The sequence below is a fragment of the Rhipicephalus microplus genome, chromosome 2, assembly GCF_043290135.1.
Source record: "Rhipicephalus microplus isolate Deutch F79 chromosome 2, USDA_Rmic, whole genome shotgun sequence".
Lineage (NCBI taxonomy): Eukaryota > Metazoa > Arthropoda > Arachnida > Ixodida > Ixodidae > Rhipicephalus > Rhipicephalus microplus.
Window position 1 is genome coordinate 133,342,914 of NC_134701.1, and position 21,642 is coordinate 133,364,555.

The 21,642-nt window shown below is 47.8% G+C and overlaps 30 non-coding genes across 30 annotated transcripts; all 30 read right to left on the minus strand.

Annotated features, from left to right (window-relative positions):
• Positions 1-446: 446 nt before the first annotated feature.
• On the minus strand, positions 447-565 carry TRNAL-UAA (transfer RNA leucine (anticodon UAA)). The gene is made up of 2 exons: positions 528-565; positions 447-492 (listed from the first exon to the last, which is right to left on the minus strand). It is a non-coding gene; the product is annotated as a tRNA-Leu (tRNA).
• A 244-nt stretch (positions 566-809) lies between these two features.
• TRNAL-CAA (transfer RNA leucine (anticodon CAA)) lies at positions 810-928 on the minus strand. Its single transcript has 2 exons — positions 891-928; positions 810-855 (listed from the first exon to the last, which is right to left on the minus strand). It is a non-coding gene; the product is annotated as a tRNA-Leu (tRNA).
• A 795-nt stretch (positions 929-1,723) lies between these two features.
• On the minus strand, positions 1,724-1,842 carry TRNAL-CAA (transfer RNA leucine (anticodon CAA)). Its single transcript has 2 exons — positions 1,805-1,842; positions 1,724-1,769 (listed from the first exon to the last, which is right to left on the minus strand). It is a non-coding gene; the product is annotated as a tRNA-Leu (tRNA).
• A 249-nt stretch (positions 1,843-2,091) lies between these two features.
• Positions 2,092-2,210, minus strand: TRNAL-CAA (transfer RNA leucine (anticodon CAA)). The gene is made up of 2 exons: positions 2,173-2,210; positions 2,092-2,137 (listed from the first exon to the last, which is right to left on the minus strand). It is a non-coding gene; the product is annotated as a tRNA-Leu (tRNA).
• A 245-nt stretch (positions 2,211-2,455) lies between these two features.
• TRNAL-CAA (transfer RNA leucine (anticodon CAA)) lies at positions 2,456-2,574 on the minus strand. Its single transcript has 2 exons — positions 2,537-2,574; positions 2,456-2,501 (listed from the first exon to the last, which is right to left on the minus strand). It is a non-coding gene; the product is annotated as a tRNA-Leu (tRNA).
• A 1,160-nt stretch (positions 2,575-3,734) lies between these two features.
• TRNAL-CAA (transfer RNA leucine (anticodon CAA)) lies at positions 3,735-3,853 on the minus strand. The gene is made up of 2 exons: positions 3,816-3,853; positions 3,735-3,780 (listed from the first exon to the last, which is right to left on the minus strand). It is a non-coding gene; the product is annotated as a tRNA-Leu (tRNA).
• Positions 3,854-4,281: 428 nt separating this feature from the next.
• TRNAL-UAA (transfer RNA leucine (anticodon UAA)) lies at positions 4,282-4,400 on the minus strand. The gene is made up of 2 exons: positions 4,363-4,400; positions 4,282-4,327 (listed from the first exon to the last, which is right to left on the minus strand). It is a non-coding gene; the product is annotated as a tRNA-Leu (tRNA).
• Positions 4,401-5,741: 1,341 nt separating this feature from the next.
• TRNAL-CAA (transfer RNA leucine (anticodon CAA)) lies at positions 5,742-5,860 on the minus strand. Its single transcript has 2 exons — positions 5,823-5,860; positions 5,742-5,787 (listed from the first exon to the last, which is right to left on the minus strand). It is a non-coding gene; the product is annotated as a tRNA-Leu (tRNA).
• A 2,076-nt stretch (positions 5,861-7,936) lies between these two features.
• Positions 7,937-8,055, minus strand: TRNAL-CAA (transfer RNA leucine (anticodon CAA)). Its single transcript has 2 exons — positions 8,018-8,055; positions 7,937-7,982 (listed from the first exon to the last, which is right to left on the minus strand). It is a non-coding gene; the product is annotated as a tRNA-Leu (tRNA).
• A 797-nt stretch (positions 8,056-8,852) lies between these two features.
• TRNAL-UAA (transfer RNA leucine (anticodon UAA)) lies at positions 8,853-8,971 on the minus strand. Its single transcript has 2 exons — positions 8,934-8,971; positions 8,853-8,898 (listed from the first exon to the last, which is right to left on the minus strand). It is a non-coding gene; the product is annotated as a tRNA-Leu (tRNA).
• A 244-nt stretch (positions 8,972-9,215) lies between these two features.
• TRNAL-CAA (transfer RNA leucine (anticodon CAA)) lies at positions 9,216-9,334 on the minus strand. Its single transcript has 2 exons — positions 9,297-9,334; positions 9,216-9,261 (listed from the first exon to the last, which is right to left on the minus strand). It is a non-coding gene; the product is annotated as a tRNA-Leu (tRNA).
• A 795-nt stretch (positions 9,335-10,129) lies between these two features.
• Positions 10,130-10,248, minus strand: TRNAL-CAA (transfer RNA leucine (anticodon CAA)). The gene is made up of 2 exons: positions 10,211-10,248; positions 10,130-10,175 (listed from the first exon to the last, which is right to left on the minus strand). It is a non-coding gene; the product is annotated as a tRNA-Leu (tRNA).
• Positions 10,249-10,497: 249 nt separating this feature from the next.
• On the minus strand, positions 10,498-10,616 carry TRNAL-CAA (transfer RNA leucine (anticodon CAA)). The gene is made up of 2 exons: positions 10,579-10,616; positions 10,498-10,543 (listed from the first exon to the last, which is right to left on the minus strand). It is a non-coding gene; the product is annotated as a tRNA-Leu (tRNA).
• A 245-nt stretch (positions 10,617-10,861) lies between these two features.
• TRNAL-CAA (transfer RNA leucine (anticodon CAA)) lies at positions 10,862-10,980 on the minus strand. The gene is made up of 2 exons: positions 10,943-10,980; positions 10,862-10,907 (listed from the first exon to the last, which is right to left on the minus strand). It is a non-coding gene; the product is annotated as a tRNA-Leu (tRNA).
• A 1,160-nt stretch (positions 10,981-12,140) lies between these two features.
• Positions 12,141-12,259, minus strand: TRNAL-CAA (transfer RNA leucine (anticodon CAA)). The gene is made up of 2 exons: positions 12,222-12,259; positions 12,141-12,186 (listed from the first exon to the last, which is right to left on the minus strand). It is a non-coding gene; the product is annotated as a tRNA-Leu (tRNA).
• A 428-nt stretch (positions 12,260-12,687) lies between these two features.
• Positions 12,688-12,806, minus strand: TRNAL-UAA (transfer RNA leucine (anticodon UAA)). The gene is made up of 2 exons: positions 12,769-12,806; positions 12,688-12,733 (listed from the first exon to the last, which is right to left on the minus strand). It is a non-coding gene; the product is annotated as a tRNA-Leu (tRNA).
• Positions 12,807-13,050: 244 nt separating this feature from the next.
• TRNAL-CAA (transfer RNA leucine (anticodon CAA)) lies at positions 13,051-13,169 on the minus strand. Its single transcript has 2 exons — positions 13,132-13,169; positions 13,051-13,096 (listed from the first exon to the last, which is right to left on the minus strand). It is a non-coding gene; the product is annotated as a tRNA-Leu (tRNA).
• A 791-nt stretch (positions 13,170-13,960) lies between these two features.
• Positions 13,961-14,079, minus strand: TRNAL-CAA (transfer RNA leucine (anticodon CAA)). Its single transcript has 2 exons — positions 14,042-14,079; positions 13,961-14,006 (listed from the first exon to the last, which is right to left on the minus strand). It is a non-coding gene; the product is annotated as a tRNA-Leu (tRNA).
• A 64-nt stretch (positions 14,080-14,143) lies between these two features.
• Positions 14,144-14,262, minus strand: TRNAF-GAA (transfer RNA phenylalanine (anticodon GAA)). The gene is made up of 2 exons: positions 14,225-14,262; positions 14,144-14,189 (listed from the first exon to the last, which is right to left on the minus strand). It is a non-coding gene; the product is annotated as a tRNA-Phe (tRNA).
• Positions 14,263-14,327: 65 nt separating this feature from the next.
• On the minus strand, positions 14,328-14,446 carry TRNAL-CAA (transfer RNA leucine (anticodon CAA)). Its single transcript has 2 exons — positions 14,409-14,446; positions 14,328-14,373 (listed from the first exon to the last, which is right to left on the minus strand). It is a non-coding gene; the product is annotated as a tRNA-Leu (tRNA).
• A 614-nt stretch (positions 14,447-15,060) lies between these two features.
• TRNAL-CAA (transfer RNA leucine (anticodon CAA)) lies at positions 15,061-15,179 on the minus strand. The gene is made up of 2 exons: positions 15,142-15,179; positions 15,061-15,106 (listed from the first exon to the last, which is right to left on the minus strand). It is a non-coding gene; the product is annotated as a tRNA-Leu (tRNA).
• Positions 15,180-15,973: 794 nt separating this feature from the next.
• On the minus strand, positions 15,974-16,092 carry TRNAL-CAA (transfer RNA leucine (anticodon CAA)). Its single transcript has 2 exons — positions 16,055-16,092; positions 15,974-16,019 (listed from the first exon to the last, which is right to left on the minus strand). It is a non-coding gene; the product is annotated as a tRNA-Leu (tRNA).
• Positions 16,093-16,517: 425 nt separating this feature from the next.
• On the minus strand, positions 16,518-16,636 carry TRNAL-CAA (transfer RNA leucine (anticodon CAA)). The gene is made up of 2 exons: positions 16,599-16,636; positions 16,518-16,563 (listed from the first exon to the last, which is right to left on the minus strand). It is a non-coding gene; the product is annotated as a tRNA-Leu (tRNA).
• Positions 16,637-17,429: 793 nt separating this feature from the next.
• TRNAL-CAA (transfer RNA leucine (anticodon CAA)) lies at positions 17,430-17,548 on the minus strand. The gene is made up of 2 exons: positions 17,511-17,548; positions 17,430-17,475 (listed from the first exon to the last, which is right to left on the minus strand). It is a non-coding gene; the product is annotated as a tRNA-Leu (tRNA).
• A 1,346-nt stretch (positions 17,549-18,894) lies between these two features.
• TRNAL-CAA (transfer RNA leucine (anticodon CAA)) lies at positions 18,895-19,013 on the minus strand. The gene is made up of 2 exons: positions 18,976-19,013; positions 18,895-18,940 (listed from the first exon to the last, which is right to left on the minus strand). It is a non-coding gene; the product is annotated as a tRNA-Leu (tRNA).
• Positions 19,014-19,258: 245 nt separating this feature from the next.
• Positions 19,259-19,377, minus strand: TRNAL-CAA (transfer RNA leucine (anticodon CAA)). Its single transcript has 2 exons — positions 19,340-19,377; positions 19,259-19,304 (listed from the first exon to the last, which is right to left on the minus strand). It is a non-coding gene; the product is annotated as a tRNA-Leu (tRNA).
• Positions 19,378-19,802: 425 nt separating this feature from the next.
• TRNAL-CAA (transfer RNA leucine (anticodon CAA)) lies at positions 19,803-19,921 on the minus strand. Its single transcript has 2 exons — positions 19,884-19,921; positions 19,803-19,848 (listed from the first exon to the last, which is right to left on the minus strand). It is a non-coding gene; the product is annotated as a tRNA-Leu (tRNA).
• Positions 19,922-19,985: 64 nt separating this feature from the next.
• Positions 19,986-20,104, minus strand: TRNAF-GAA (transfer RNA phenylalanine (anticodon GAA)). Its single transcript has 2 exons — positions 20,067-20,104; positions 19,986-20,031 (listed from the first exon to the last, which is right to left on the minus strand). It is a non-coding gene; the product is annotated as a tRNA-Phe (tRNA).
• Positions 20,105-20,169: 65 nt separating this feature from the next.
• On the minus strand, positions 20,170-20,288 carry TRNAL-CAA (transfer RNA leucine (anticodon CAA)). Its single transcript has 2 exons — positions 20,251-20,288; positions 20,170-20,215 (listed from the first exon to the last, which is right to left on the minus strand). It is a non-coding gene; the product is annotated as a tRNA-Leu (tRNA).
• A 614-nt stretch (positions 20,289-20,902) lies between these two features.
• On the minus strand, positions 20,903-21,021 carry TRNAL-CAA (transfer RNA leucine (anticodon CAA)). Its single transcript has 2 exons — positions 20,984-21,021; positions 20,903-20,948 (listed from the first exon to the last, which is right to left on the minus strand). It is a non-coding gene; the product is annotated as a tRNA-Leu (tRNA).
• Positions 21,022-21,642: the final 621 nt, after the last annotated feature.

Below are 21,642 nucleotides of genomic sequence, written 5' to 3' on the forward strand. Positions count from 1 at the left end.
CACTCGTCCATTCTGACACGATATATCGGCCCCAGCAAAAGAAGAGACTGACTTCGTGCTGGCAGTAAAGTAAAAAAAGATTATCAGAAGTGGGATTCGAACCCACGACCACACACCTGGACCAGAAGCCTCGTTCAACCCGTATCACTGAGCAAGGTTTCCCTTAAGTTTGGCGCCTTCGACCACTCGGCAATGCTGGCACCTTATATCAGCCCCAGCAAAAAAACACTGACTTTATGCTGGTATTAAAGTAAAAAAAGATTGTCAGAAGTGGAATTCGAACCCACGTGCACATACGTGGATCAGAAGCCTCGTTTAACCCGTATCACCGGGAAATGTTTCTCTTAAGTCTGGTGCCTTAGACAACTCGGCCATTCTGACACAATATTTCAGCTCAGCAAAAGGAGACACTGACTTTGTGCTGGTAGCAAATAATAAAAAGAGTTTGTCAGAAGTGGGATTCGAACCCACGCCCACATACGTGGACCAGAAGCCTCATTCAACCCGTATCACTGGGCAAGGTTTCCCTTAAGTCTGGCGCCTTCGACCACTCGGCCATTCTGGCACGATATTTAAGTCCTAACCAAAGGAGACACTGGCTTTGTTATTGTACTAAAATAAAAAAAGTTTGTCAGAAGTAGGATTCAAACCCACGCCAACATACGTGGACCAGAAGCCTCGTTCAACCCGTACCACTGCGCAAGGTTTCTTTTAGGTCTGGCGCCTTAGACCACTCGGCCATTCTGATACGATATGTCAGCCTCAGCAAAAGAAGACGCTGACTCTGTGCTGGTAGTAAATTAAAAAAATGACAGAAGTGGGATTCGAACCCACGCCCACATACGTGGACCAGAAGCCTCGTTCAACCCGTATCACTGGGCAAGGTTTCCCTTGAGTCTGGCGCCTTAGACCACTCGGCCATTCTGACACGATATATCAGCCCCAGCAAAAGAAGAGACTGACTTCGTGCTGGCAGTAAAGTAAAAAAAGTTTGTCAGAAGTGGGATTCGAACCCACGCACACATACGTGGACCAGAAGCCTCGTTACACTCGTATCACTGGGCAAGGTTTCCCTTACGTCTGGCGCCTTCGACCACTCGGCCAATCTGACACAATATTTCAGCCCAGCAAAAGGAGACACTGACTTTGTTCTGGCAGTAAAGTAAAAGAAAAGTTTGTCAGAATAGAATTCGAACCCACGCCCACATACGTGGACCAGAAGCCTCGTTCAACCCGTATCACTGGGCAAGGTTTCCCTTCAGTCTGGAGCTTTAGACCACTCGGCCATTCTGACACGAAATTTCAGCCCCAGCAAAAGGAGACACTGACTTTGTTCTGGAAGTAAAGTAAAAAAATAGCTTCTCAGAAGTGGGATTTCAACCCACGCCCACATACGTAGACCAGAAGCCTCGTTCAACCCGTATCACTCGGCAAGGTTTCCCTTGAGTCTGGAGCCTTAGACCACTCGGCCATTCTAATACGATATGTCAGCCTCAGCAAAAGTAGACGCTGACTCTGTGCTGGTAGTAAAGTAAAAAAATTGACGGAAGTGAGATTCGAACCCACGCACACATACGTAGACCAGAAGCCTCGTTCTACTCGTATGACTGGGCAAGGTTTCCCTTGAGTATAGCACCTTCGAGCAGTCGGCCATTCTGAGACAATATTTCAGTTCAGCAAAAGAAGACGCTGACTCTGTGCTGGTAGTAAAGTAAAAAAAGTTTGTCAGAAGTGGGATTCGAACCCACGCCCACGTACGTGGACCAGAAGCCTCGTTCAACCCGTATCACTGGGCAAGGTTTCCCTTGAGTCTGGCGCCTTAGACCACTTGGCCATTCTGACATGATATCACAGCCCCAGCAAAAGAAGACACTGACTTCGTGCTGGTATTAAAGTAAAAAAAAAGTTTGTCAGAAGTGAGATTCGAACCCACGCACACATACGTGAAACAGAAGCCTCGTTCAACTCGCACCACCGGTCAAGGTTTTCCTTCAGTCTGGCGCCTTAGACCACACAGCCATTCTGATACGATATGTCAGCCCCAGCAAAAGGAGACACTGACTTTGTTCTGTTAGTGAAGTAAAAAAAGTTTGTCAGAAGAGGGATTCGAACCCACGCCCACATACGTGGACCAGAAGCCTCGTTCAACCCGTATCACTGGGCAAGGTTTCCCTTGAGTCTGGAGCCTTAGACCACTCGGCCATTGTGACACGGTATTTCAGCCCCAGCAAAAGGAGACACTGACTTTATGCTGGTAGTAAAGTAAAAAAATGCCGGAAGTGAGATTCGAACCCACGCACACATACGTGGACCAGAAGCCTCGTTAAACTTGCATAACCGCGCAAGGTTTCCCTTCAGTCTGGCGCCTTAGACCACTCGGCCATTCTGATACGATATATCAGCCCAAGGAAAAGGAGACACTGACTTTGTCCTGTTAGTGAAGTAAAAAAAAGTTTGTCAGAAGTGGGATTCGAACCCACGCCCACATACGTGGACCAGAAGCCTCGTTCAACCCGTATCACTGGGCAAGGTTTCCCTTGAGTCTGGCGCCTTAGACCACTCGGCCATTCTGACACGATATATCAGCCCCAGCAAAAGAAGAGACTGACTTCGTGCTGGTAGTAAAGTAAAAAAAAAGATTGTCAGAAATGGGATTCCAACCCACGTCGACATACTTGGACCAAAGGCCTCGTTTAAACCGTATCACCGGGCAATGTTTCCCTTAAGTCTGGTGCCTTAGACAACCCGGCCGTTCTGACACGATATATAAGATGCAGCAAAAGAAGACACTAACTTTGTTCTGGCAGTAAAGTAAAAAAGTTTGTCAGAAGTGGGATTCGCACCCACGCACGCATACGTGGACCAGAAGCCTCGTTCAACTAGTATGACCGTGCACGGTTTCCCTTGAGTCTAGCACCTTCGACCACTCGGCCATTCTGACACAATATTTCAGCCCAGCAAAAGGAGACACTGACTTTGTGCTGGTAATAAATAAAGAAAGAGTTTGTCGGAAGTGGGATTCGAACCCACGTCGACATACGTTGACCAAAGGCCTCGTTTAACCCGTATCACCGGGCAATATTTCCCTTAAGTCTGGTGCCTCAGACAACTCGGCCGTTCTGACACAATTTGCAAGCTCCAACAAAAGAAGACACTAACTTTGTTCTGGTAGTAAACTAAAAAAAGTTTGTCAGAAGTGGGATTCGCACCCACGCACACATACGTTGACCTGAAGCCTCGTTCAACTCGTATGACTGGGCACGGTTTCCATTGAGTCTGGAGCCTTAGACCACTTGGCCGTTCTGACAGGATATTTCAGGCCCAGCAAAAAGAGACACTGACTTTGGGCTGGTAGTAAAGTAAAAAAACTTTGTCAGAAGTGGGATTGGAACCCACGCACACATACGTGGACCAGAAGCCTGGTTACACTCGTATCACTGGGCAAGGTTTCCCTTAAGTCTGGCGCCTTCGACCACTCGGCCATTGTGACACGATATTTCAGCACCAGCAAAAGGAGACACTGACTTTGTGCTGGTAGTAAAGTAAAAAAATGCCGGAAGTGAGATTCAAACCCACGCACACATACGTGGACCAGAAGCCTCGTTAAACTCGCATCACCGCGCAAGGTTTCCCTTCAGTCTGGCGCCTAAGACCACTCGGCCATTCTGATACGTATATCAGCCCCAGCAAAAGGAGACACTGACTTTGTTCTGTTAGTGAAGTAAAAAAAAGTTTGTCAGAAGTGGGATTCGAACCCACGCCCACATACGTGGACCAGAAGCCTCGTTCAACCCGTATCACTGGGCAAGGTTTCCCTTGAGTCTGGTGCCATAGACCACTCGGCCATTCTGACACGATATACCGGCCCCAGCAAAAAAAGAGACTGACTTAGTGCTGGCAGTAAAGTAAAAAAAGATTGTCAAAGTGGGATTCGAACCCACGACCACACACCTTGACAAGAAGCCTCGTTCAACCTGTATCACTGAGCAAGGTTTTCCATAAGTTTGGCGCCTTCGACCACTCGGCCATGCTGACACCTTATATCAGCCCCAGCAAAAAAACACTGACTTTATGCTGGTAGTAAAGTAAAAAAAAGATTGTCAGAAGTGGAATTCGAACCCACGTGCACATACGTGGATCAGAAGCCTCGTTTAACCCGTATCAACGGGAAATGTTTCCCTTAAGTCTGGTGCCTTAGACAACTCGGCCGTTCTGACACAATATTTCAGCCCAGCAAAAGGAGACACTGACTTTGTGCTGGTAGCAAATAAAAAAAGAGTTTGTCAGAAGTGGGATTTGAACCCACGCCCACATACGTGGACCAGAAGCCTCATTTAACCCGTATCACTGGGCAAGGTTTCCCTTAAGTCTGGCGCCTTCGACCACTCGGCCATTCTGACACGATATTTTAGTCCTAATCAAAGGAGACACTGGCTTTGTTATTGTACTAAAATAAAAAAAGTTTGTCAGAAGTAGGATTCAAACCCACGCCCACATACGTGGACCAGAAGCCTCGTTCAACCCGTAACACTGCGCAAGGTTTCTTTTAAGTCTGGCGCCTTAGACCAGTCGGCCATTCTGATACGATATGTCAGCCTCAGCAAAAGAAGACGCTGATTCTGTGCTGGTAGTAAATTAAAAAAATGACAGAAGTGGGATTCGAACCCACGCCCACATACGTGGATCAGAAGCCTCGTTCAACCCGTATCACTGGGCAAGGTTTCCCTTCAGTCTGGAGCTTTAGACCACTCGGCCATTCTGACACGAAACTTCAGCCCCAGCAAAAGGAGACACTGACTTTGTTCTGGTAGTAAAGTAAAAAAAGAGCTTCTCAGAAGTGGGATTTCAACCCACGCCCACATACGTAGACAAGAAGCCTCGTTCAACCCGTATCACTGGGCAAGGTTTCCCTTGAGTCTGGAGCCTTAGACCACTCGGCCATTCTGATACGATATGTCAGCCTCAGCAAAAGTAGACGCTGACTCTGTGCTGGTAGTAAAGTAAAAAAAGTTTGTCAGAAGAGGGATTCGAACCCACGCCCACATACGTGGACCAGAAGCCTCGTTCAACCCCTATCACCGAGCAAGGTTTCCCTTCAGTCTTGCGCCTTAAACCAGGCGGCCATTCTGACACGATATGGCAGCCTCAGCAAAAGAAGACGCTGACTCTGTGGTGGTAGTAAAGTAAAAAAAGTTTGTCAGAAGAGGGATTCGAAACCACGCCCACATACGTGGACCAGAAGCCTCGTTCAACCTCTATCACTGGGCAAGGTTTCACTTGAGTCTGGCGCCTCAGACCACTCGGCCATTCTAACACGATATATCAGCCCCAGCAAAAGAAGACAGTGACTTTGTTCTCGTAGTAGATTACAAAAATTTGTCAGAAGTGGGATTCGAACCCACGCACACATACGTGGACCAGAAGCCTCGTTCAACTAGTATGACTGGGCAAGGTTTCCCTTGAGTATAGCACCTTCGACCACTCGGCCATTCTGAGACAATATTTCAGTTCAGCAAAAGAAGACACTGACTTTGTGCTGGTAGTAAATTAAAAAAAATTGTCTGAAGGGGGATTTCAACCCACGCCCACATACGTAGACCAGAAGCCTCGTTCAATCCGTATCACTGGGCAAGGTTTCCCTTGAGTCTGGCGCCTTAAACCAGGCAGCCATTCTGACACGATATGTCAGCCTCAGCAAAAGAAGACGCAGACTCTGTGCTGGTAGTAAAGTAAAAAAAGTTTGTCAGAAGTGGGATTCGAACCCACGCCCACGTACGTGGACCAGAAGCCTCGTTCAACCCGTATCACTGGGCAAGGTTTCCCTTGAGTCTGGCGCCTTAGACCACTTGGCCATTCTGACACGATATCCCAGCCCCAGCAAAAGAAGACACTGACTTCAGGCTGGTATTAAAGTAAAAAAAGTTTGTCAGAAGTGGGATTCGAGCCCACGCACACATACGTGGACCAGAAGCCTCGTTAAACTCGCATCACCGCGCAAGGTTTCCCTTCAGTGTGGCGCCTTAGACCACTCGGCCATTCTGATACGATAAATCAGCCCCAGCAAAAGGAGACACTGACTTTGTTCTGTTAGTGAAGTAAAAAAAGTTTGTCGGAAGTGGGACTCCAACCCACGTCGACATACTTGGACCAAAGGCCTCATTTAACCCGTATCACCGGGCAATGTTTCCCTCAAGTCTGGTGCCTTAGACAACTCGGCCGTTCTGACACGATATATAAGCTGCAGCAAAAGAAGACACTGACTTTGTTCTGGTAGTAAAGTAAAAAAGTTTGTCAGAAGTGGGATTCGCACCCACGCACACATACGTTGACCAGAAGCCTCGTTCAACCCGTATCACTGCGCAAGGTTTACCTTGAGTCTGGCGCCTTAGACCACTCGGCCATTCTGATACGATATGTCAGCCTCAGCAAAAGAAGACGCTGACTCTGTGCTGGTAGTAAAGTAAAAAAAATTGACGGAAGTGAGATTCGAACCCACGCACACCTACGTGGACCAGAAGCTTCCTTCAACTCGCATCACCGAGCAAGGTTTCCCTACAGTCTGGCGCCTTAGACCACTCGGTCATTCTGATAAGATATATCAACCCCAGCAAAAGGAGACACTGACTTTGTTCTGTTAGTGAAGTAAAAGAAAGTTTGTCAGAAGTGGGATTCGAACCCACGTCCAATTACGTGGCCCACAAGCCTCGTTCAACCCGTATCACTGGGCAAGGTTTCCCTTGAGTCTGGCGCCTTAGACCACTCGGCCAATCTCACACGATATATCAGCCGCCGCAAAAGAAGACACTGACTACGTGCTGGTAGTAAAGTAAAAAAAGTTTGTCAGAATTGGGATTCGAACCCACGCACACATACATGGACCAGAAGCCTCGTTACAATCGTATCACTGGGCAAGGTTTCCCTTGAGTATAGAGCCTTAGACCACTCGGCCATTCTGATACGATATTTCAGCCCCCGCAAAAGGAGACACTGACTTTGTGCTGGTAGTAAAGTAAAAAAAAGAGCTTCTCAGAAGTGGGATTTCAACACACGCCCACATACGTAGACCAGAAGCCTCGTTCAACACGTATCACTGGGGCAAGTTTTCCCTTAAGTCTGGCGCCTTGGACCACTCGGCCATTCTGACACGATATTTCAGCCCAGCAAAAGGAGACACTGACTTTCTTCTGGTAGTAGATTAAAAAATTTTGTCAGAAGTGGGATTCGAACCCACGCACACATACGTGGACCAGCATCCTCGTTCAACTCGTATGACTGGGCAAGGTTTCCCTTGAGTCTAGAACCTTCGACCACTCGACCATTCCGACACAATATTTCAGCCCAGCAAAAGGAGACACTGACTTTGTGCTGGTAGTAAATTAAAAAAAATTGACAGAAGTGAGATTCGAACCCACGCACACATACGTGGACCAGAAGCCTCGTGCAACTCGTATCACCAGGCAAGGTTTCCCTTCAGACTGGCGCCTTAGACCACTCAGCCATTCGGACACGATATATCGGCCTAGCAATAGGAGACACTGACTTTGTTCTGTTAGTGAAGTAAAAAAAAGTTCGTCAGAAGAGGGATTCGAACCCACGCACACATACGTGGACCAGAAGCCTCGTTCAACTCGTATCACTCGGCAAGGTTTCCCTTGAGTCTGGCGCCTTAGACCACTCGGCCAATCTGATGCGATATATCAGCCCCAGCAAAAGATGACACTGACTTTATGCTCGTAATAAAGTAAAAAAAGAGTTTGTCAGAAGTGGGATTTGAACCCACGCCCAAACACCTGTACCAGAAGCCTCGTTCAACCCGTATCACTGAGCAAGGTTTCCCTTGAGTCTGGCGCCTTAGACCACTCGGCCCTTCGGACACGACATATCAGCCCAGAAAAGGAGACACTGACATTGTTCTGGTAGTAAAGTAAAAAAGGATTGTCAGAAGTGGGATTCGAACCCACGCCCACATACGTAGACCAGAAGCCTCGTTCAACCCGTATCACTGGGCAAGGTTTCGCTTGAGTCTGGAGCCTTAGACCACTCGGCCGTTCTGGCAGGATATTTCGGACCAGCAAAAGGAGACACTGACTTTGTGCTGGTAGTAAAGTAAAAAAAGAGCTTCTGAGAGGTGGGATTTCAACCCACGCCCACATACGTAGACCAGAAGCCTTGTTCAATCCGTATCACTGGGCAAGCTTTTCTTTGAGTCTGACGCCTTGGACCACTCGGCCATTCTGACACGATATTTCAGCCCAGCAAAAGGAGACACTGAATTTGTTCTGGTAGTAAAGTAAAAAAAGAGCTTCTCAGAAGTGGGATTTCAACCCACGCCCACATACGTAGACCAGGAGCCTCGTTCAACCCGTATCACTGGGCAAGGTTTCCCTTGAGTCTGGAGCCTCAGACCACTCGTCCATTCTGACACGATATATCGGCCCCAGCAAAAGAAGAGACTGACTTCGTGCTGGCAGTAAAGTAAAAAAAGATTATCAGAAGTGGGATTCGAACCCACGACCACACACCTGGACCAGAAGCCTCGTTCAACCCGTATCACTGAGCAAGGTTTCCCTTAAGTTTGGCGCCTTCGACCACTCGGCAATGCTGGCACCTTATATCAGCCCCAGCAAAAAAACACTGACTTTATGCTGGTATTAAAGTAAAAAAAGATTGTCAGAAGTGGAATTCGAACCCACGTGCACATACGTGGATCAGAAGCCTCGTTTAACCCGTATCACCGGGAAATGTTTCTCTTAAGTCTGGTGCCTTAGACAACTCGGCCATTCTGACACAATATTTCAGCTCAGCAAAAGGAGACACTGACTTTGTGCTGGTAGCAAATAATAAAAAGAGTTTGTCAGAAGTGGGATTCGAACCCACGCCCACATACGTGGACCAGAAGCCTCATTCAACCCGTATCACTGGGCAAGGTTTCCCTTAAGTCTGGCGCCTTCGACCACTCGGCCATTCTGGCACGATATTTAAGTCCTAACCAAAGGAGACACTGGCTTTGTTATTGTACTAAAATAAAAAAAGTTTGTCAGAAGTAGGATTCAAACCCACGCCAACATACGTGGACCAGAAGCCTCGTTCAACCCGTACCACTGCGCAAGGTTTCTTTTAGGTCTGGCGCCTTAGACCACTCGGCCATTCTGATACGATATGTCAGCCTCAGCAAAAGAAGACGCTGACTCTGTGCTGGTAGTAAATTAAAAAAATGACAGAAGTGGGATTCGAACCCACGCCCACATACGTGGACCAGAAGCCTCGTTCAACCCGTATCACTGGGCAAGGTTTCCCTTGAGTCTGGCGCCTTAGACCACTCGGCCATTCTGACACGATATATCAGCCCCAGCAAAAGAAGAGACTGACTTCGTGCTGGCAGTAAAGTAAAAAAAGTTTGTCAGAAGTGGGATTCGAACCCACGCACACATACGTGGACCAGAAGCCTCGTTACACTCGTATCACTGGGCAAGGTTTCCCTTACGTCTGGCGCCTTCGACCACTCGGCCAATCTGACACAATATTTCAGCCCAGCAAAAGGAGACACTGACTTTGTTCTGGCAGTAAAGTAAAAGAAAAGTTTGTCAGAATAGAATTCGAACCCACGCCCACATACGTGGACCAGAAGCCTCGTTCAACCCGTATCACTGGGCAAGGTTTCCCTTCAGTCTGGAGCTTTAGACCACTCGGCCATTCTGACACGAAATTTCAGCCCCAGCAAAAGGAGACACTGACTTTGTTCTGGAAGTAAAGTAAAAAAATAGCTTCTCAGAAGTGGGATTTCAACCCACGCCCACATACGTAGACCAGAAGCCTCGTTCAACCCGTATCACTCGGCAAGGTTTCCCTTGAGTCTGGAGCCTTAGACCACTCGGCCATTCTAATACGATATGTCAGCCTCAGCAAAAGTAGACGCTGACTCTGTGCTGGTAGTAAAGTAAAAAAATTGACGGAAGTGAGATTCGAACCCACGCACACATACGTAGACCAGAAGCCTCGTTCAACTCGTATGACTGGGCAAGGTTTCCCTTGAGTATAGCACCTTCGAGCAGTCGGCCATTCTGAGACAATATTTCAGTTCAGCAAAAGAAGACGCTGACTCTGTGCTGGTAGTAAAGTAAAAAAAGTTTGTCAGAAGTGGGATTCGAACCCACGCCCACGTACGTGGACCAGAAGCCTCGTTCAACCCGTATCACTGGGCAAGGTTTCCCTTGAGTCTGGCGCCTTAGACCACTTGGCCATTCTGACATGATATCACAGCCCCAGCAAAAGAAGACACTGACTTCGTGCTGGTATTAAAGTAAAAAAAAAGTTTGTCAGAAGTGAGATTCGAACCCACGCACACATACGTGAAACAGAAGCCTCGTTCAACTCGCACCACCGGTCAAGGTTTTCCTTCAGTCTGGCGCCTTAGACCACACAGCCATTCTGATACGATATGTCAGCCCCAGCAAAAGGAGACACTGACTTTGTTCTGTTAGTGAAGTAAAAAAAGTTTGTCAGAAGAGGGATTCGAACCCACGCCCACATACGTGGACCAGAAGCCTCGTTCAACCCGTATCACTGGGCAAGGTTTCCCTTGAGTCTGGAGCCTTAGACCACTCGGCCATTGTGACACGGTATTTCAGCCCCAGCAAAAGGAGACACTGACTTTGTGCTGGTAGTAAAGTAAAAAAATGCCGGAAGTGAGATTCGAACCCACGCACACATACGTGGACCAGAAGCCTCGTTAAACTTGCATCACCGCGCAAGGTTTCCCTTCAGTCTGGCGCCTTAGACCACTCGGCCAATCTGATACGATATATCAGCCCAAGGAAAAGGAGACACTGACTTTGTCCTGTTAGTGAAGTAAAAAAAAGTTTGTCAGAAGTGGGATTCGAACCCACGCCCACATACGTGGACCAGAAGCCTCGTTCAACCCGTATCACTGGGCAAGGTTTCCCTTGAGTCTGGCGCCTTAGACCACTCGGCCATTCTGACACGATATATCAGCCCCAGCAAAAGAAGAGACTGACTTCGTGCTGGTAGTAAAGTAAAAAAAAAGATTGTCAGAAATGGGATTCCAACCCACGTCGACATACTTGGACCAAAGGCCTCGTTTAAACCGTATCACCGGGCAATGTTTCCCTTAAGTCTGGTGCCTTAGACAACCCGGCCGTTCTGACACGATATATAAGATGCAGCAAAAGAAGACACTAACTTTGTTCTGGCAGTAAAGTAAAAAAGTTTGTCAGAAGTGGGATTCGCACCCACGCACGCATACGTGGACCAGAAGCCTCGTTCAACTAGTATGACCGTGCACGGTTTCCCTTGAGTCTAGCACCTTCGACCACTCGGCCATTCTGACACAATATTTCAGCCCAGCAAAAGGAGACACTGACTTTGTGCTGGTAATAAATAAAGAAAGAGTTTGTCGGAAGTGGGATTCGAACCCACGTCGACATACGTTGACCAAAGGCCTCGTTTAACCCGTATCACCGGGCAATATTTCCCTTAAGTCTGGTGCCTCAGACAACTCGGCCGTTCTGACACAATTTGCAAGCTCCAACAAAAGAAGACACTGACTTTGTTCTGGTAGTAAACTAAAAAAAGTTTGTCAGAAGTGGGATTCGCACCCACGCACACATACGTTGACCTGAAGCCTCGTTCAACTCGTATGACTGGGCACGGTTTCCATTGAGTCTGGAGCCTTAGACCACTTGGCCGTTCTGACAGGATATTTCAGGCCCAGCAAAAAGAGACACTGACTTTGGGCTGGTAGTAAAGTAAAAAAACTTTGTCAGAAGTGGGATTGGAACCCACGCACACATACGTGGACCAGAAGCCTGGTTACACTCGTATCACTGGGCAAGGTTTCCCTTAAGTCTGGCGCCTTCGACCACTCGGCCATTGTGACACGATATTTCAGCACCAGCAAAAGGAGACACTGACTTTGTGCTGGTAGTAAAGTAAAAAAATGCCGGAAGTGAGATTCAAACCCACGCACACATACGTGGACCAGAAGCCTCGTTAAACTCGCATCACCGCGCAAGGTTTCCCTTCAGTCTGGCGCCTAAGACCACTCGGCCATTCTGATACGTATATCAGCCCCAGCAAAAGGAGACACTGACTTTGTTCTGTTAGTGAAGTAAAAAAAAGTTTGTCAGAAGTGGGATTCGAACCCACGCCCACATACGTGGACCAGAAGCCTCGTTCAACCCGTATCACTGGGCAAGGTTTCCCTTGAGTCTGGTGCCATAGACCACTCGGCCATTCTGACACGATATATCGGCCCCAGCAAAAAAAGAGACTGACTTCGTGCTGGCAGTAAAGTAAAAAAAGATTGTCAAAGTGGGATTCGAACCCACGACCACACACCTTGACAAGAAGCCTCGTTCAACCTGTATCACTGAGCAAGGTTTTCCATAAGTTTGGCGCCTTCGACCACTCGGCCATGCTGACACCTTATATCAGCCCCAGCAAAAAAACACTGACTTTATGCTGGTAGTAAAGTAAAAAAAAAATTGTCAGAAGTGGAATTCGAACCCACGTGCACATACGTGGATCAGAAGCCTCGTTTAACCCGTATCAACGGGAAATGTTTCCCTTAAGTCTGGTGCCTTAGACAACTCGGCCGTTCTGACACAATATTTCAGCCCAGCAAAAGGAGACACTGACTTTGTGCTGGTAGCAAATAAAAAAAGAGTTTGTCAGAAGTGGGATTTGAACCCACGCCCACATACGTGGACCAGAAGCCTCATTTAACCCGTATCACTGGGCAAGGTTTCCCTTAAGTCTGGCGCCTTCGACCACTCGGCCATTCTGACACGATATTTTAGTCCTAATCAAAGGAGACACTGGCTTTGTTATTGTACTAAAATAAAAAAAGTTTGTCAGAAGTAGGATTCAAACCCACGGCCACATACGTGGACCAGAAGCCTCGTTCAACCCGTAACACTGCGCAAGGTTTCTTTTAAGTCTGGCGCCTTAGACCAGTCGGCCATTCTGATACGATATGTCAGCCTCAGCAAAAGAAGACGCTGATTCTGTGCTGGTAGTAAATTAAAAAAATGACAGAAGTGGGATTCGAACCCACGCCCACATACGTGGACCAGAAGCCTCGTTCAACCCGTATCACTGGGCAAGGTTTCCCTTGAGTCTGGCGCCTTAGACCATTCGGCCATTCTGACACGATATATCAGCCCCAGCAAAAGAAGAGACTGACTTCGTGCTGGCAGTAAAGTAAAAAAAGTTTGTCAGAAGTGGGATTCGAACCCACGCACACATACGTGGACCAGAAGCCTCGTTCAACTCGCATCACCGAGCAAGGTTTCCCTTCAGTCTTGCGCCTTAGACCACTCGGCCATTCTGATACGATATATCAGCCCCAGCAAAAAGAGACACTGACTATGTTCTGTTAGTGAAGTAAAAAAAGTTTGTCAGAAGAGGGATTCGTAACCACGCCCACATACGTGGACCAGAAGCCTCGTTCAACCCCTTTCACTGGGCAAGGTTTCCCTTGAGTCTGGCGCCTTAGACCACTCGGCCATTCTGACACGATATATCAGCCCCAGCAAAAGAAGACAGTGACTTTGTTCTCGTAGTAGATTACAAAAAATTGTCAGAAGTGGGATTTGAACCCACGCACACATACGTGGACCTGAAGCCTCGTTCAACTCGTATGACTGGGCAAGGTTTCCCTTGAGTATAGCACCTTCGACCACTCGGCCATTCTGACACAATATTTCAGTTCAGCAAAAGGAGACACTGACTTTGTGCTGGTAGTAAATTAAAAAAAATGTCTGAAGGGGGAATGGACCCACGCCCACATACGTGGACGAGAAGCCTCGTTCAACTCGTATCACCGGGCAAGGTTTCCCTTGAGTCTGGCGCCTTAAACCAGGCGGCCATTCTGACACGATATGTCAGCCTCAGCAAAAGAAGACGCTGACTCTGTGCTGGCAGTAAAGTGAAAAATGTTTGTCAGAAGTGGGATTCGAACCCACGCCCACGTACGTGGACCAGAAGCCTCGTTCAACCCGTATCACTGGGCAAGGTTTCCCTTGAGTCTGGCGCCTTAGACCACTTGGCCATTCTGACAGGATATCCCAGCCCCAGCAAAAGAAGACACTGACTTCGTGCTGGTAATAAAGTAAACAAAGTTTGTCAGAAGTGGGATTCGAACCCACGCACACATACGTGGACCAGAAGCCTCGTTAAACTCGCATCACCGCGCAAGGTTTCCCTTCAGTCTGGCGCCTTAGACCACTCGGCCATTCTGATACGATATATCAGCCCCAGCAAAAGGAGACACTGACTTTGTTCTGTTAGTGAAGTAAAAAAAAGTTTGTCAGAAGTGGGATTCGAACCCACGCCCACATACGTGGACCAGAAGCCTCGTTCAACCTGTATCACTGGGCAAGGTTTCCCTTGAGTCTGGCGCCTTAGACCACTCGGCCATTCTGACATGATATATCAGCCCCAGCAAAAGAAGAGACTGACTTCGTGCTGGTAGTAAAGTAGAAAAAAAGATTGTCAGAAATGGGATTCCAACCCACGTCGACATACTTGGACCAAAGGCCTCGTTTAAACCGTATCACCGGGCAATGTTTCCCTTAAGTCTGGTGCCTTAGACAACTCGGCCGTTCTGACACGATATATAATATGCAGCAAAAGAAGACACTAACTTTGTTCTGGCAGTAAAGTAAAAAAGTTTATCAGAAGTGGGATTCGCACCCACGCACACATACGTGGACCAGAAGCCTCGTTCAACTAGTATGACCGTGCACGGTTTCCCTTGAGTCTAGCACCTTCGACCACTCGGCCATTCTGACACAATATTTCAGCCCAGCAAAAGGAGACACTGACTTTGTGCTGGTAATAAATAAAAAAAGAGTTTGTCAGAAGTGGGATTCGAACCCACGTCGACATACGTGGACCAAAGGCCTCGTTTAACCCGTATCACCGGGCAATATTTCCCTTAAGTCTTGCGCCTTAGACCACTCGGCCATTCTGATACGATATATCAGCCCCAGCAAAAGGATACACTGACTTTGTTCTGTTAGTCAAGTAAAAAAAGTTTGTCAGAAGTTGGATTCGAACCCACGCCCACAAACGTGAACCAGAAGCCTCGTTCAACCCGTATCACTGGGCAAGGTTTCCCTTGAGTCTGGCGCCTTAGACCACTCGGCCATTCTGACACGATATATCGGCCCCAGCAAAAAAAGAGACTGACTTCGTGCTGGCAGTAAAGTAAAAAAAGATTGTCAAAGTGGGATTCGAAACCACGACCACACACCTTGACCAGAAGCCTTGTTCAACCCGTATCACTGAGCAAGGTTTTCCTTAAGTTTGGCGCCTTCGACCACTCGGCCATGCTGACACCTTATATCAGCCCCAGCAAAAAAACACTGACTTTATGCTGATAGTAAAGTAAAAAAAAGATTGTCAGAAGTGGAATTCGAACCCACGTGCACATACGTGGATCAGAAGCCTCGTTCAACTCGCATCACCGAGCAAGGTTTCCCTTCAGTCTTGCGCCTTAGACCACTCGGCCATTCTGATACGATATTTCAGCCCAGCAAAAGGAGACACTGACTTTGTTCCAGCAGTAAAGTAAAAGAAAAGTTTGTCAGAATAGAATTCGAACCCACGCCCACATACGTGGACCAGAAGCCTCGTTCAACCCGTATCACTGGGCAAGGTTTCCCTTGAGTCTGGAGCCTTGGACCACTCGGCCATTCTGATACGATATGTCAGCCTCAGCAAAAGTAGACGCTGACTCTTTGCTGGTAGTAAAGTAAAAAAAAATTGACGGAAGTGAGATTCGAACCCACGCACACATACTTGGACCAGAAGCCTCGTTCAACTCGCATCACCGAGCAAGGTTTCCCTTCAGTCTTGCGCCTTAGACCACTCGGCCATTCTGATACGCTATATCAGCCCCAGCAAAAAGAGACACTGACTATGTTCTGTTAGTGAAGTAAAAAAAGTTTGTCAGAAGAGGGATTCGAAACCACGCCCACATACGTGGACCAGAAGCCTCGTTCAACCCCTTTCACTGGGCAAGGTTTCCCTTGAGTCTGGCGCCTTAGACCACTCGGCCATTCTGACACGATATATCAGCCCCAGCAAAAGAAGACAGTGACTTTGTTCTCGTAGTAGATTACAAAAAATTGTCAGAAGTGGGATTTGAACCCACGCACACATACGTGGACCAGAAGCCTCGTTCAACTCGTATGACTGGGCAAGGTTTCCCTTGAGTATAGCACCTTCGACCACTCGGCCATTCTGACACAATATTTCAGTTCAGCAAAAGGAGCCACTGACTTTTGCTGGTAGTAAATTAAAAAAAAATGTCTGAAGGGGGAATGGACCCACGCCCACATACGTGGACGAGAAGCCTCGTTCAACTCGTATCACCAGGCAAGGTTTCCCTTGAGTCTGGCGCCTTAAACCAGGCGGCCATTCTGACACGATATGTCAGCCTCAGCAAAAGAAGACACTGACTCTGTGCTGGCAGTAAAGTGAAAAATGTTTGTCAGAAGTGGGATTCGAACCCACGCCCACGTACGTGGACCAGAAGCCTCGTTCAACCCGTATCACTGGGCAAGGTTTCCCTTGAGTCTGGCGCCTTAGACCACTTGGCCATTCTGACACGATATCCCAGCCCCAGCAAAAGAAGACACTGACTTCGTGCTGGTAATAAAGTAAACAAAGTTTGTCAGAAGTGGGATTCGAACCCACGCACACATACGTGGACCAGAAGCCTCGTTAAACTCGCATCACCGCGCAAGGTTTCCCTTCAGTCTGGCGCCTTAGACCACTCGGTCATTCTGATACGATATATCAGCCTCAGCAAAAGAAGACGCTGACTCTGTGCTGGTAGTAAAGTAAAAAAAGTTTGTCAGAAGAGGGATTCGAAACCACGCCCACATACGTGGACCAGAAGCCTCGTTCAACCTCTATCACTGGGCAAGGTTTCCCTTGAGTCTGGCGCCTTAGACCACTCGGCCATTCTAACACGATATATCAGCCCCAGCAAAAGAAGACAGTGACTTTGTTCTCGTAGTAGATTACAAAAATTTGTCAGAAGTGGGATTCGAACCCACGCACACATACGTGGACCAGAAGCCTCGTTCAACTAGTATGACTGGGCAAGGTTTCCCTTGAGTATAGCACCTTCGACCACTCGGCCATTCTGAGACAATATTTCAGTTCAGCAAAAGAAGACACTGACTTTGTGCTGGTAGTAAATTAAAAAAAATTGTCTGAAGGGGGATTTGAACCCACGCCCACATACGTAGACCAGAAGCCTCGTTCAATCCGTATCACTGGGCAAGGTTTCCCTTGAGTCTGGCGCCTTAAACCAGGCAGCCATTCTGACACGATATGTCAGCCTCAGCAAAAGAAGACGCAGACTCTGTGCTGGTAGTAAAGTAAAAAAAGTTTGTCAGAAGTGGGATTCGAACCCACGCCCACGTACGTGGACCAGAAGCCTCGTTCAACCCGTATCACTGGGCAAGGTTTCCCTTGAGTCTGGCGCCTTAGACCACTTGGCCATTCTGACACGATATCCCAGCCCCAGCAAAAGAAGACACTGACTTCAGGCTGGTATTAAAGTAAAAAAAGTTTGTCAGAAGTGGGATTCGAGCCCACGCACACATACGTGGACCAGAAGCCTCGTTAAACTCGCATCACCGCGCAAAGTTTCCCTTCAGTGTGGCGCCTTAGACCACTCGGCCATTCTGATACGATAAATCAGCCCCAGCAAAAGGAGACACTGACTTTGTTCTGTTAGTGAAGTAAAAAAAGTTTGTCAGAAGTGGTACTCCAACCCACGTCGACATACTTGGACCAAAGGCCTCATTTAACCCGTATCACCGGTCAATGTTTCCCTCAAGTCTGGTGCCTTAGACAACTCGGCCGTTCTGACACGATATATAAGCTGCAGCAAAAGAAGACACTGACTTTGTTCTGGTAGTAAAGTAAAAAAGTTTGTCAGAAGTGGGATTCGCACCCACGCACACATACGTTGACCAGAAGCCTCGTTCAACCCGTATCACTGCGCAAGGTTTACCTTGAGTCTGGCGCTTTAGACCACTCGGCCATTCTGATACGATATGTCAGCCTCAGCAAAAGAAGACTCTGACTCTGTGCTGGTAGTAAAGTAAAAAAAATTGACGGAAGTGAGATTCGAACCCACGCACACCTACGTGGACCAGAAGCTTCCTTCAACTCGCATCACCGAGCAAGGTTTCCCTACAGTCTGGCGCCTTAGACCACTCGGTCATTCTGATAAGATATATCAACCCCAGCAAAAGGAGACACTGACTTTGTTCTGTTAGTGAAGTAAAAGAAAGTTTGTCAGAAGTGGGATTCGAACCCACGTCCAATTACGTGGCCCAGAAGCCTCGTTCAACCCGTATCACTGGGCAAGGTTTCCCTTGAGTCTGGCGCCTTAGACCACTCGGCCAATCTCACACGATATATCAGCCGCCGCAAAAGAAGACACTGACTACGTGCTGGTAGTAAAGTAAAAAAAGTTTGTCAGAATTGGGATTCGAACCCACGCACACATACATGGACCAGAAGCCTCGTTACAATCGTATCACTGGGCAAGGTTTCCCTTGAGTATAGAGCCTTAGACCACTCGGCCATTCTGATACGATATTTCAGCCCCCGCAAAAGGAGACACTGACTTTGTGCTGGTAGTAAAGTAAAAAAAAGAGCTTCTCAGAAGTGGGATTTCAACACACGCCCACATACGTAGACCAGAAGCCTCGTTCAACACGTATCACTGGGGCAAGGTTTCCCTTAAGTCTGGCGCCTTGGACCACTCGGCCATTCTGACACGATATTTCAGCCCAGCAAAAGGAGACACTGACTTTCTTCTGGTAGTAGATTAAAAAATTTTGTCAGAAGTGGGATTCGAACCCACGCACACATACGTGGACCAGAATCCTCGTTCAACTCGTATGACTGGGCAAGGTTTCCCTTGAGTCTAGCACCTTCGACCACTCGGCCATTCCGACACAATATTTCAGCCCAGCAAAAGGAGACACTGACTTTGTGCTGGTAGTAAATTAAAAAAAATTGACAGAAGTGAGATTCGAACCCACGCACACATACGTGGACCAGAAGCCTCGTGCAACTCGCATCACCAGGCAAGGTTTCCCTTCAGACTGGCGCCTTAGACCACTCAGCCATTCGGACACGATATATCGGCCTAGCAATAGGAGACACTGACTTTGTTCTGTTAGTGAAGTAAAAAAAAGTTCGTCAGAAGAGGGATTCGAACCCACGCACACATACGTGGACCAGAAGCCTCGTTCAACCCCTTTCACTGGGCAAGGTTTCCCTTGAGTCTGGCGCCTTAGACCACTCGGCCATTCTGACACGATATATCAGCCCCAGCAAAAGAAGACAGTGACTTTGTTCTCGTAGTAGATTACAAAAAATTGTCAGAAGTGGGATTTGAACCCACGCACACATACGTGGACCTGAAGCCTCGTTCAACTCGTATGACTGGGCAAGGTTTCCCTTGAGTATAGCACCTTCGACCACTCGGCCATTCTGACACAATATTTCAGTTCAGCAAAAGGAGACACTGACTTTGTGCTGGTAGTAAATTAAAAAAAATGTCTGAAGGGGGAATGGACCCACGCCCACATACGTGGACGAGAAGCCTCGTTCAACTCGTATCACCGGGCAAGGTTTCCCTTGAGTCTGGCGCCTTAAACCAGGCGGCCATTCTGACACGATATGTCAGCCTCAGCAAAAGAAGACGCTGACTCTGTGCTGGCAGTAAAGTGAAAAATGTTTGTCAGAAGTGGGATTCGAACCCACGCCCACGTACGTGGACCAGAAGCCTCGTTCAACCCGTATCACTGGGCAAGGTTTCCCTTGAGTCTGGCGCCTTAGACCACTTGGCCATTCTGACAGGATATCCCAGCCCCAGCAAAAGAAGACACTGACTTCGTGCTGGTAATAAAGTAAACAAAGTTTGTCAGAAGTGGGATTCGAACCCACGCACACATACGTGGACCAGAAGCCTCGTTAAACTCGCATCACCGCGCAAGGTTTCCCTTCAGTCTGGCGCCTTAGACCACTCGGCCATTCTGATACGATATATCAGCCCCAGCAAAAGGAGACACTGACTTTGTTCTGTTAGTGAAGTAAAAAAAAGTTTGTCAGAAGTGGGATTCGAACCCACGCCCACATACGTGGACCAGAAGCCTCGTTCAACCTGTATCACTGGGCAAGGTTTCCCTTGAGTCTGGCGCCTTAGACCACTCGGCCATTCTGACATGATATATCAGCCCCAGCAAAAGAAGAGACTGACTTCGTGCTGGTAGTAAAGTAGAAAAAAAGATTGTCAGAAATGGGATTCCAACCCACGTCGACATACTTGGACCAAAGGCCTCGTTTAAACCGTATCACCGGGCAATGTTTCCCTTAAGTCTGGTGCCTTAGACAACTCGGCCGTTCTGACACGATATATAATATGCAGCAAAAGAAGACACTAACTTTGTTCTGGCAGTAAAGTAAAAAAGTTTATCAGAAGTGGGATTCGCACCCACGCACACATACGTGGACCAGAAGCCTCGTTCAACTAGTATGACCGTGCACGGTTTCCCTTGAGTCTAGCACCTTCGACCACTCGGCCATTCTGACACAATATTTCAGCCCAGCAAAAGGAGACACTGACTTTGTGCTGGTAATAAATAAAAAAAGAGTTTGTCAGAAGTGGGATTCGAACCCACGTCGACATACGTGGACCAAAGGCCTCGTTTAACCCGTATCACCGGGCAATATTTCCCTTAAGTCTTGCGCCTTAGACCACTCGGCCATTCTGATACGATATATCAGCCCCAGCAAAAGGATACACTGACTTTGTTCTGTTAGTCAAGTAAAAAAAGTTTGTCAGAAGTTGGATTCGAACCCACGCCCACAAACGTGAACCAGAAGCCTCGTTCAACCCGTATCACTGGGCAAGGTTTCCCTTGAGTCTGGCGCCTTAGACCACTCGGCCATTCTGACACGATATATCGGCCCCAGCAAAAAAAGAGACTGACTTCGTGCTGGCAGTAAAGTAAAAAAAGATTGTCAAAGTGGGATTCGAAACCACGACCACACACCTTGACCAGAAGCCTTGTTCAACCCGTATCACTGAGCAAGGTTTTCCTTAAGTTTGGCGCCTTCGACCACTCGGCCATGCTGACACCTTATATCAGCCCCAGCAAAAAAACACTGACTTTATGCTGATAGTAAAGTAAAAAAAAGATTGTCAGAAGTGGAATTCGAACCCACGTGCACATACGTGGATCAGAAGCCTCGTTCAACTCGCATCACCGAGCAAGGTTTCCCTTCAGTCTTGCGCCTTAGACCACTCGGCCATTCTGATACGATATTTCAGCCCAGCAAAAGGAGACACTGACTTTGTTCCAGCAGTAAAGTAAAAGAAAAGTTTGTCAGAATAGAATTCGAACCCACGCCCACATACGTGGACCAGAAGCCTCGTTCAACCCGTATCACTGGGCAAGGTTTCCCTTGAGTCTGGAGCCTTGGACCACTCGGCCATTCTGATACGATATGTCAGCCTCAGCAAAAGTAGACGCTGACTCTTTGCTGGTAGTAAAGTAAAAAAAAATTGACGGAAGT